Below are 13123 nucleotides of genomic sequence, written 5' to 3'. Positions count from 1 at the left end.
AATCATCCGAGATGCCGGGCATATAAGAGGTGAGACGCTTGTATCTTTGCTCGTCTATAATAAATTAATTGTACACATGTATATACAGAAAGCGGCATTAATTCCTTTATAAAAGAATTTATGCATATATCAATACATTTATATATTTTATATACATATACATGGAAAATGTATGTGTGTTTCGAAATGTACATAAATTCATGTATAAAGGCGTTAATGATCCTTTTTCAATACATAATAGATAATGATAAATTATGTATTTGTTGTTTGTTAATGATTACATATTTGTTTGTGTGTCAAAATATTAGAATAATTATAATATTCTCTCGTAAAATATAATACTCTTCAATATTCGTATATATAATATTATTGAATAAAAATATTGCGCGTAATTTCTTGTATATATGTCAGTATATTCTACGATTGTATTAAATATATATTCTAATTTTTATTATTATATTTTCTCCGGATAGAAAAAAATTACTATTATATTATTTTATCGCGAGGCAAAGAATACAGAGAATGAACACGTGCAACGCGAAGCGTATTACGAGGAAAAAAGTATTGCGGACGATTCTCAGTCGGTTGACGAGCGTTATACGCAACATAGTTGCGCAATGATACCAAGCATCCTCTCCACATCCGCGTTACGAGGTCGACTTTACGCACGGCAGTCGCACAGTCGCACAGAATCCATGGAGCGGAGCTGATCCGAGTCGAGCCGAGTCGTGTCAAGTCGAGTCAATTCAAGTCGTGGTGCTCTGCGTCGTATTTCATTATTTTTGAGCAAATATCGTACAAGCGTATATCAGGAGTGGATCGAGGTTTAAACCGTCCCTAAGCGCCCGCATTTATCTCGATTGGTGACGTTTCGCGATCTTCGAGATTATTCGATTCTGCAACTTTGTCGTTTCGTCATATTCTTATCTCGTCGTTGCTTTTGCGCGTATTTCGGTGGCTATTTGCTTGACCGATGAACGTCGTGAGTTCTGTAACATTTCGAAAAGTACCAAAGTATCAACGGATACCCGCGAGTGCCAGGAAACGTGCCTAAAGGTCGTGAATTCCTCGGAAACGGTGAGTAATCTGAATTGCGAAAGGGGGGAAGGAGGAGAGGAACATTACACGCCAACGAGTGTCGGAAGTCGGAAGTGTCGAATTGAAAGATAGACGTTTGTTTCATTTTAAACATATTTATTAATCTGAAAAGGCATACGAATTTTTTGTATGTATATAATGTGCGGTACGCGGTGATATTGTTATCATTCGTACGGTGATACGTAAGCGGGAAAATACTGGTTTGATATAGATTTTGTGCATCAATAAACATAATATGTATCGAAATCGGGAGTGTCGTGCTAAATGTTACGCGACTGTTTTGTGAGTGCCTTTGAAGATGCATCAATAAAGGATTAAGAGAAAATAAACGAGCTTAGGATGGTATCGGGTTTTATAGAAGCAGAGATAATTTATTACGTATGAAGTAATTTATTACTTATTCGCGGAATTATTTTTTTTGGCGCGATTATTGCGTAGCATATTTTGTGCAATTCATACATTTCTTTATCATTAAAAAATACAAAGAATGTGTATTTCATATTCAATATTATGTTAATATAAAGTACATATTTTTTGTAATTTTTAATGATAAAGAAATGAAAATATTATGTAAGAGAAAATGCTTATCTTAGAAAAGTTATTTAGTTTTTTTTAGTACATTTATAAATCTACCACTTGAAACTTACGATGCTCTGCGTTTTTCTTTTGTATGAATGAAAAAAAATATTAGAAAATATATGTAATAAAAAAATTTATTTTAGAGAAAGTTGTATTAAATTTTGAAAATGTTTTCTTTATTTGGAATGTTAAACAAAATTATCTAGAAGATCAGGGAATTTTCAAAGAATTTGTTTACAAGATTTGAGTAGACACCCTCTTTGTAGATATTCTAGTAAGGGAAGTTGACGGGATTTTTCCACAATCGTCTGGAGATACAGTGTTATCCGAAGAGGTCGAGTTTCGAAGGTCAATTTAAGATGTTTCGGATCATTGCCGTGGTGGAAAAGGAAAATGGGAACTTTAACCCATCTTCATTCTAACCGGAATTTTTCGAAAGAGTTTTTCCCTGAAGTAGATAAAAGCACTTACAAGCGTCTATCTTGATCTTGGATACTTACTTTTATACGAAAAACAAAATCTTGATAATTTACTCAAAATGATAATATAATATTAATAGCAACGGCAATTTTTAAAAACATTTAATTAAAATATGATGTGTTAGCAATAATATAAGAGGAGGACTTTAAATTATTAACAAATTATAATCAATGAATATCTTTCGAGTAACAATAGCGTATAATAGAAAGTATTCATTGGCATGATTCTTTCTATGAACCATAAATATTAATCGGCACAATCGAATTAATGAGATCGATCAAATCCTCTTAGAATTATACATCGTAAAAGGCCGATTCATCAAAGTTTCACGCGCGAGCGCCGCTTTAATCTTTGATGGATCGGCTGTCCTGTATTAAGGTTCAGCATTTCCATTTCACAACAGTAAAGCAGTCGCAACTTTCGGCGCTCAAGATGATTATGTTCTCTCGCGTGCGTGTAATTAGCTGGGAAAAACAAAATTGATTTTTCTCTAATAAAGAAAAGGCAATTATGCGTGACCTCGTGTGTTCGCATGAACGACGGAATAAATAGCTTCAGTGGAGTTTTTAATGGACTCTCGCGTCAAGGGACTCGGTAATCCCTACGCTGTATTCCACTCTCGTTCGCCGTACCTATAGTCCCACGGGGAGCGTTAATTAACGTTAATTAATTTAACATACTTAACGTCAATCCCTCGTCTCGACCGCGAGGGAGAGGCCGATATCCGGATGAGGATCAGATATTCACTGCCGCTTCTCGATTGTGATCCAAGCAAAGCTTTAGTCTTCGCATTATCTGATCCAGTTAATGCTCTTGCTATTTCAATGGGTAATCAAGTCGAACAATCAACATGAAAGTGAGATATGCTACTATCAATAATCGATATTTCGCTCGGTGTATATTTGGTAATGTACCTTAATCGTATCTTGTTCCCTTAAATTAGTTTATGTAAATTAAATAATTACAGTATACAATATAGATATGTGCATACGAAGGAGAAATCTATATATGTGGTATTATATAATTTATATACTTCTCAGTTATAATGAAAGTTTATATATTAGAAATCATACGAATCCATTTTGTGAATTATGAAAATATAATATCGATTTCATGAGAGATAATGTGAATTTTATTCGTTGCTTGTCTGCATTCCAGATTAAGGCTATCCTATGAATCATACATGTACACATACATTTAAGAAAAATTAACATTATTATTTAAATCTTTGTATTAGGTGTAGCACACGCTACAGATTTTATAGCAATAAAATTTCCATCCAATGACGATACTGTAATTTTGTGGCCGGAAAAGTTTCTACATAACTCGCGAATGTAAAACTTAGTTTGAACACTCTTATATATAAAACGTAAAAAGTTGATCACTGTGAAGCACAAGTTTTTAAATTTTGTCTAAGTTTGTCAGGCCTTTTTTTTTTTTTTTTTATATATATATAAAAGATATAGCGCGAAAAATGTAATGTAAATCTAAAAGATGGAAAAATATTGAAGAAGTTTAGAAATTTTTTTCTATAACCTATTGAATTCTTATTCTTACGATTTACGAATATATGTACTCGCTGTCGCGAGTTTTTGACGAATTTATATCGGGTAATTTCGACAAATAAAAACATACTTATCCACGGTCCGTTTTATCCAGTGTTTATGCACGGGTAAAACCGGGTAAAAAAACATAGGTAATTAGATGATGAAATTAGATGGTACACAAAGGGGGAAGGACTCGTCTTGCTTGTACCTTTTTGACGCGATCGATCTTCCATGTTTGTCGATCCGCCCATTGAACTTCTTCGACTACCTTCGATGCATCGTAAGATCCTCCATCGTATTCTAGAACCGGTTTTTCGTGCTTGATTCACGGAGCAAAGCTGATCTTCGATCGCTGTTGCACCTCAAAACTTCATATTCCATGTTTTTCCCTTGCTCTGTTCTTCCTCGCGGAGGTAGAAGCGACAGGCTTGAAAGCTTTGCCTCCATTTTTGCATCGCTACAATCTCAATGGGCTGTAGGGCTATTTTTCGTAAACGTTCGTTATCTTTTATTCGCAAGAAGCCATCCCGTGGGAGGAAACGCCTAAGATGCCGAGCGTGTCTGAGATTGTAGTCTACGAACTTCACTTTATGCAAATCAATGATACATAACTCTTTGTTTCTTTCTCTTTTCATCATTTTTCTCTTTGTATATTTCGAGATTTATTCAGATTTTATTTTTCTATATTAATATTTGCCATATTTATAATCGAAAGTGCATATGTATATGCATAAAATAAAAAATTTATCTTTTTTTATATATATTAAAACATTATAATATACTATAACAATATATATAGAATATTGAATTATATTTTAATAATATTTTTTTGATGTTACAGGATTTTAGAATTTTTATATTTTATTATTCGGATATTTTTTATTTAGACATTATTGAAATGTGTGAGTGACGCGGATCGAACAAATTTCAGCCGAGCTTTATCTCTCAAACTTATTTCGCGTCATCGGGTTGAATGCCCCCTATCATCAATCCTTTGCATGTTCCATCGCGTCGTGCAGCCACCCAAGAATCTTTGCGGTGTCGTTTCGCGCGCCCTGAGGAAATTGTCAAGTCTTGACGACTGATATGGATTTCGTTCTCCTTACTTTGCACCGCCTATCTCGGTACGGTTTCTAATTTATCATCCTCTCGTCCTCCGACGATGCATAAAAACGACGCCTTCTCGACACTATAGCGCTCGACTTTACGATTCCCACGAGCAAATTCAGTGGTTATCGCATTTTTAATTAAGTTATTTAAAAATAATAATCTATTAATAAAAAAAATCTATTTTTGCACATCCTTATTTCCCGAAATATTTAGAATTTTTCAAGAGAGCATTGATTATATAATTTAAATATCAAATTTTTTTACTTAACGTTTCTAATCGTAATATTACGCCTATAATATTGTCATTATTGTACAAATAAATTTGGAATTATGCAATGGACTACAAAAATTTTAATTATAGATCTTAACTTTTTGTATAGATAATCTTTTTGCTCTTTCGACTTTTTTTTAAATTGATATTCTGAGAGAACATTATTAACTAACTATGAAAACAAGCTAGTTTTTACGCTATTTATCCAAAATTTAATTTTCTTTCAGTCACAGTCATAAGCTTTACTCTTTGGTACATTGACTTTAGTTTTTCGTCTTTCGCCTCTTTCTTCTGTCTCTATGGTATCGTTACTACTAACTTAACTTTTCTAGACGAAGAGAAACTTTTGTTTCCGAGTTTACCTTTTTTTAACAAGTAATTTCATAACTAGTATTATAAGGGATGCATAATGAAGCGCTACCGGGTTTAAAAAATTTGATTAAGTAATAACCGTTTTTCAAGCGTTGCCTTGATATTAGACAACTCATTGCTTTTTATATTGTGATATATACTGGATATTATTTATTATAATATTTTGTTAAAAATAGTTTATGTATAATTTTCTTAATAAATTTTTTGCATTTTTATTGCATTTATAAGAGCACTTTTTCGACTCTTATTTGATTGTGATTTAATAGCAATGGATTTTATACTTTGAAGGTAATCGATTATTCGCTGTTATTTTCGGAATTTGTGGCACGCGTAGTGAATTTTAATTTATTCTCTTTCCAACCGTTTCGATCTTCTTATCGTTTTATCCTCCGTCAGTAACCCCTCGTAAAATCCAATCGTTGTCGCGAAAGTTGTCTCTTGGCCTTGGAGATTACGCTGAAGGTCCTATTTCAATAAATAATTTTTTATTATAATGTATAAAATTCGCTTTTAATTTTTTCAAAATTACAATTTTTTAAGTTTAAATTATTGATTAAAATTGCATAAAAATCTTAAAGAAAACCATAGTCTCTTTTTTCTTTTTTATACAATATTATTCTGCTAGGTTATCTTCTTAAATATCAGACATTTCCTACGTCGTGCCTCATCCTGACGAATCGATATCATGTTCTCGTCCCATGTCGAAAAATCCGTACCAACTCGTCCAGCCGAATTCTGATTTATCTACTCCGTCGTCACGACCTTCATGCTTACAGTACATCGGCCCCTGCGCCTCCGCTCCGCAGTTTTCCACCCTTTGGAACGAGGAGACGTAGATAGAGCGAGAGAGGGAGGGAAGGGAAGAGACGGGATGTTTTTTGCTGGACAAAGTAATTCCACCAGCAGACACCCCCACCAGTTTGTCGGCCGCGTGGCGATACACGCATCCCCTCTCTCGATAATCACCGACACGGTGGGGATGCATTCGGGGGTGGCGACGGTGGCGGCTGGGGGCGGCTGGCCGGATGGTTGGCTGGCCGCTAAGGGGTTGCGTCGCGGCGTCGCCGTTGTCGTTTCTTGCGGATTCGGTGCCCCGAAAGAGAGAAGCTCTCAGTCGACGCGCGACTACCCTGTACGCGACACCTGCATTGTATCGTCGCTGCAACCCCCGAGTGAGAGGCACCTGCCGCTCCGATCGAAGGGGCGCGTGATAGCGCGTGAACAACGAGGAGGACGCGAGAGGTAATTGGGGAATGTCGGACTCGCGCGATTTAATTTGATTGATTTTAAAAGGGTGTGCCGGAAAATATCGATCCTGCAAGAAAATTGTTGATAATTACATTTTTTACTGCAGTTTGTTTGGTATTGATAATAAAGGGAGAATGCATAAACTGTGTTTGAGAAATAAGATTTTGAAAAATAGAGAAATATATGAAACTGTACATACATACATACATATATATATATATATATATATATATATATATATATATATATATACTAGCAACTAATATATAGAATTATTATAAATATATAGAATATGGAATTATTTTAAGAACAATTTAAATTTTATATATATATTAGATCGAAGTGAAATTTTTTTCGTTTTTGACATTAGAAACATATGAAAAATAAAATTACTTTCCCTTATTAACCTAATATATAGATTATTTGAAAACAGTTCTTAAAATAATTTTATATTCTATATAATATTTATAATAATTATATATAATGTTTGATTAAATCTATACATAATCTATCATATTTCGGTTTATCAATTTAATATATTTTTGTTTCAATATTTTTGTGCCTGGATGGAGAATTAACAATTTACATATACATATTTTTCATTTGCATACACTTTTCGTTATGTAAATATGTTTGTACATATGAGTCATCTTCACGGTTGATATTTTATTCTCGAACGTGACATTGCGAGTTGCGATCAACCGCAGATAAAGTTTCTTCATTATGCTGGTTCACCCTTGGCCGATCATGCAATAGTGGAAAATCGCAATAGATATATAATAGTGTGATCTTTTTCCCGATGACTAAGACTCCGCAAACTTTTTCCACTAACACATAAATACATATTTCGCGAAGTATGCTATTACATTTTCTGATGTTTGACCAAGTCTAGAATTAATTTTCTTAACGTACAGTTCTTTGAAATTTATAAAAAAAAAACATTAATATTAAATATGTTTTAAAGCTCTAATTTGATAATTATATAATTTGAATTTTTACGGAAATTGTAAATATTTTGTATCTATAAATGCAACAAAATCATCGGCAAAAAACATATATATCTAACTTTATACGGCAGTATTTTTGATTATTCTGGTTATTATCAGACTGATTACAAATGCTTTTTCTCTCTTTGGATTCTTCGCGATGCAATGGGCGCGATTTAGAATCCGTTATTCTCATGTCAGGATCAATGAATCTTATATGTAACATTGCCGGGAACCGTTTTGTGTTTTGTAAGGCACAATGATACAAGGTGGTATTTTTGCGACGCACTATCTTCTCAATAACTACACCGGTACCGATTTCCGCAACTTGTTGGGCATCGCGTGATGCGACCGTTCCTCTCTTCGAGCGCGAGTCCTCACGGTAGAGATATCTCCATTCGCACCGAAAGACGTGGAGACAATTTTCTCGGGCGAGTTTCAATCTGAAGTCGATTGCGTGGCCATTTGTGGAAATTGACGAAGTCGTGGAAAACATCTCGCGTGTCGCTGGAGGTGCTTAAATTTTCAATTACACTCGCGTGAGCTTACTTTGATTCGAGTTTCTGAAAAATAATATAAAGTCCGTAAATATATGAAAAAAAAATTATTCCTTATACATATTTTGTTACAATATGTTAAATATTAAATTGAATATATTAATGTAGAGTTAAATTAATTTCGAGTGAAATAATTTAGGGTTAAATATTAAGAGAAAAACTTTAGACTTGCAGTGTTGTTATTAGCGGCATAACTGATATCGTACACCGATATTATTTGCATAAATGTTCGTGATGTGAACCGGGATAATGGGATGAAGTAGCAGTAGAAATAACTGACGTTAGTCAGACGACTGGCGCGCCGAATGAATTATGTAGGAAATTGTGCGATATCGTTTTGTAAATTGAATTTTCAAACAGACGCAATGCGCCGCGGTGTCTGAAAGTAGGCAGGTCGATTACAAGGAAACCCCGACAAGTTCAGATAAAGTGGCTTTAACGCGGCGCTTCCTTTGTCCCGCCGCGCCGGCTCCGTCTACGGGGAACGCCCTTTCCTTCCACCCCTTAAGATTTACGGTGTCTATGGGGAAGAACTTTGATAATGCTCAGCGAGAACGGTTATAGGGATCTCTCGCGTTGGGGCGAAACTAGCGTTTTCCTTCAACGAAGTGGAAACGCACGACCGTGTAGAAGCGAAATATCGCCGGTAGACATCGAGCTCGCGCGATATCATACCGGAAGAAAATAGAACGTGGCAGTTTTATTGTCGAGCTTTTTGAGCCGTTATTTCTTGCAGATGAAAATAAAAAAAAGTCCGTCTGCCAGAATATTCTTGTATCATAATTATCGTTTACTGCTATTGTCTCCACGAATTTCGCGATTAGAACATCTCTATTTGTTTGAATAACTTGTTTTTAATAAAGAAAAAAGTGTGTCAAAGTCAGTGTCAAAGAAACAAAAAAAAAAAAAAAAAAAAAAAAGGAAAAAGAATGATACTATAATCATTCACGTCATCGACCGGTTTATTTTTGCGTGTTAATTATCTTCTTCCCAAATAAAATACAAGATGTCCTACAAATTTTGTTCATATATTTATGCATTTAATCGTGCATTTAATATATCGTGTACTATTTTATGATAGCGTAAATTACTTTTTTTTGATAGTAAAATCATCTCGCGGCAGCCGTATAATTTACTCATTGGGCAACACTGATAAGTAAGTAATGTGACAAGTAATTTCGTCGCGGAAAAATACCGCGAAACTAGTTGCGATGCTGACATTTGAATATTTGCGTGATAGAACAAGTTTGCATTTTTCAACGAGTTTTGTTTACCGCTTTGAAGTTAAGAATTAACGACGCAATCTTTGATTTATTAATTGTGCTAATGTTGAATGCGAAGATTGTAATATCTAACGACAAAATCTAAATTCCATTAACTAATCTCATTAATTATAAGTTATAATCTTTATTTCTTAATTTATTGATTACACATGATTTTAAGTGACGTGATGAACTATAGCGTGTGTGTGTGTGTGTGTGTGTGCTTTGTTGAAATAACAAGATAGGAATATAACATCTCTATATTTCTTATTTTTTCTCCTTATTGTAGAAAAATTTTTGTGTATATTAAATAATGAGATTTACACGTATATCTATTATAAAGGTTGAAATAAAACAGTGCTTGGTTCATTGATGAAGACTGAATTCCTCGTCTTGGGAAGGATTTTTGAGATCCGTATTTTCAGATAATTTACGTAACGATGAATGTGTAATCGATGCAACACCTCCGTTATTCATGCAATATCTGATTTTCCGTAAATTCATGCGTGCCGACGTACGTGCGTATGTGCGTGCGTACGTTCGAGCGGCCGCGGCCAGTGCCGTGGCTTCGATCGCTGCTTTTCGCGCGTGGAAACTTTCTTTGCCCATTAAGAGCACGCGAACCATTAGGTTATATGTATGTATGGAGCAGGGCAGGCTGTTACCTGACTGAAATTGGCTCCAGGGTTATTTTCAAAAATTTCTCTTCGTCGATTCTCCGCGGAGAACATATCTCGTTTTTCATTTCTTTTCTTTTTTATGGCTCATTGCCTCGTTTATGTTTTTATCACTTTATGACATAAATGGGAATAAGATTTTGTTCGAGTTTTATAGGTTGTTGCGAGAGGAGAAAGAAAAGGAGAGAACATTAGTTGTTTCTAATAAAACAAACTGGTCTTTCTCGAGATGGAAGGTGAATTATACGAGACGACCTGTCGCATGTACATCCGTACTCTCAGGATTAACACGAGTTTTTCAGATATCACATCGTACTACGAAAAACTTTAATCGTACAACTCAAGTTGATATCGATTTGATTAATCACATAGCCGAGAAAACTTTGTAAGACTGCATGTAAGGCAAAACCAATTATCGTTGCGGAATGTGATGTGTTTTGCTTTTCTTTATTGACTAAAGATAAATTTTCTTCTGTCTTATTTAAATATAAAACGTCAGTGAAGCATTTAATTTAATGAATAATTTAAATCGAAAGTAATCGTTTCTCTTTTAATTTATAGCATAATATTATAACATTATAACGCTCCTTCCTCTTACTATTCGCGGAAAACACATTTGCGGTCATCGATCTTTCGTTGACGGCAAATACATGTCGCCGTATTTTTAGACGACGCTGCGGCAGGTAGGAGATGTTGGAGACGAGTCTATTTCCGAATACTTCGGATTCCATGGATACGTTAGATAGCTGACAGTTGGATGGTTAGATGAACGTCACTCTCCGCCGCATTAGTTAGTTATTTCCGCCGACGGAATTATCGACCCCCATTTCCATCAATCTCGTTAAGTCGTTAAATCGTCCGCAAAATGCATAAATTTGATCGTTTCTACCGTAAAATTTGTGAAATTAACAATTGTGATCTGATAGAATCACGACATGCAAAAGCGATAATATTAATATTAATTATAACCTTTTTTAGAAAATATTTTTTAGTCTACATATTTTTAATCTAGAATACGTTAATATTTGGTTGCAATATTAATTGAGAGATATATATGGTTTTGTAAATAATGAATTATTATGAGAAGCGAGACACATTTGCCGGCTAGAATTCACTATTTACTCTGCTTGCGCTGCCTTTACGTATCCATTGGTCTTGACGTACTAGCATCACTATTTCGATATGTGTAACACGTCCGTACATGCTATGTATGACACGGCAACGCTCGTGATTTGACAGTGGAAGAGACAGTCGCCATGGATAAGCGCGTAAAATATACCTATGTGGGTGGGTACATCACGCGTACTCCATCAAAGTCACATATCATTTATATGATTATACTCTTGAAACTCCTGTGGTGTCACAAAAATCCATATTTTTTTAATCATATTTTATGTTTATTATTATTTAATTATTAGATATATAAATATATAAAGATACAAAAGAGAAATTATACTCGACAGTTCGTTTAATAATGTACATATTTTATTAAAATACACTTTGCGCTCGCAATGCATCGCAATCTACAATTGTCGCACAGACTAATGAATACGGGCTGCGTCCACACAAACATTGGATTTAATTGTCCGCAAACACCATTAACCGAATAATCTAGATGACCGCGTTCAACTACTGTATGTTGACCGAATCGTTTTATTAAAATTTTAGTCGCTCTCCGTTGGCTCGTTATCAAATGTGATGTTTATCATTTTAACGCAATTGTTGTTGCGAATCTCAGTTTGAATGCTAAATTTTTATCAGTCTATTAATGCGCGCCGAGAGATTTTTATTGGTAAAATTGAATTGATTTGAGAGTAGTAAACAAATTTAAATATTATTAAATTAATACACGCTGCTAAAAAATTAATTCAACCCGATCTCTTTCTATAAATATAACACCTCTATAAATTTCTTTATTAATTAAATTATTACTAAACAAGTGTATCAATATTTTCATTTTCATAATGCTATCATAATCTACGCTAATATTTTATCTTGTATGGCAAAATTAACTCATCAGACAATTTATCTTTTGATCATAATGTATCGTGTGTTACAAGACTCTCCGCTGGCAAAGCTCCAAAAATGTTGGGCATTACGAATTTTGACATGACCGGAAACGTATGTTCAGGTACAAGTCCGTGTTTGAGCGTCGTTTAATGAAGAATCAGGTATATATATCCAGTGAGCGACAAGTTTAAATGAATCTGTCCGTCGCAAACAATACGCCCCTTCCTCGATATGCTTGTATGTCTGCCTTTCTCTCTCATGAAACCCGAAGAGTCTGACACCGTCACCGCGGATTTCTATGGGCCAGTTTTCCATGAATCCTATCGGCGGCCGACAGTCGCAAACGCGTCAGACAATGCGCTGTCAGACGGCTGTCAGGATACCGTCTGCGGCTATATCGGACACATATACGCGGTTAAATTACTTTTTCGAGCGAGAGAGCGCGATATCTCTGTGTCCTTGTGATGGATTCTTTTCGAACCGATTCTATATATAAGTTATACGTAGCAGCTGTTTCTAATATGTAGCAACGTGTTACGTAATAAAATTTTTGAAATCGAGCTAATAACGTAACCATTGTTATCTTTTTCCCCTTGTTAACGTGAAAGGTGCAGCAAGCAATTAGCACCAAATTCTGTTGCGTTCAAATATTATTCGTTTACGATACACAAATTGCTGAGGAAGGCAACCTTAATTAATGCATCCAATAATCTGAATCTTGCAGATAAATTTTTATTTATATTTCTCTTAAATGTACAATCGCTGATTATCCAATAGTTTATTTCAACTTTTTATTGTGCGATATATTTTCGCGTAGTATTCTATTATTTTTTTTATCTTGTTTGTATTTTATCGAATGTTTGTAGTAGCTTTCAACAATTATTGGGCAGTCTCGTTGTGATGACTACGGTATTAAAAAAAAAAAA

General features: G+C 34.6%; 1 protein-coding gene across 2 annotated transcripts in view; it reads left to right on the top strand.

Moving 5' to 3' along the window:
- The window catches only part of Gckiii (Germinal centre kinase III), a 94446-nt gene that overhangs the window by 23294 nt on the left and 58029 nt on the right, over positions 1–13123 (top strand). Inside the window, exon 1 of one of the 2 annotated variants that reach the window (XM_072910943.1) lies at positions 5698–6699. The exons of the other annotated variant lie outside the window; for it this stretch is intronic. The gene's annotated coding sequence lies outside the window, so the exon portion shown is untranslated. Of the gene's footprint in view, positions 1–5697; positions 6700–13123 lie in introns of those variants that run through there. 2 annotated transcript variants of the gene reach the window in all.

This window comes from Anoplolepis gracilipes, chromosome 2 (assembly GCF_047496725.1).
Source record: "Anoplolepis gracilipes chromosome 2, ASM4749672v1, whole genome shotgun sequence".
Lineage (NCBI taxonomy): Eukaryota > Metazoa > Arthropoda > Insecta > Hymenoptera > Formicidae > Anoplolepis > Anoplolepis gracilipes.
The sequence above is the reverse complement of the archived record's forward strand: the minus strand, read 5'-3'. Positions and strand labels throughout refer to the sequence as shown.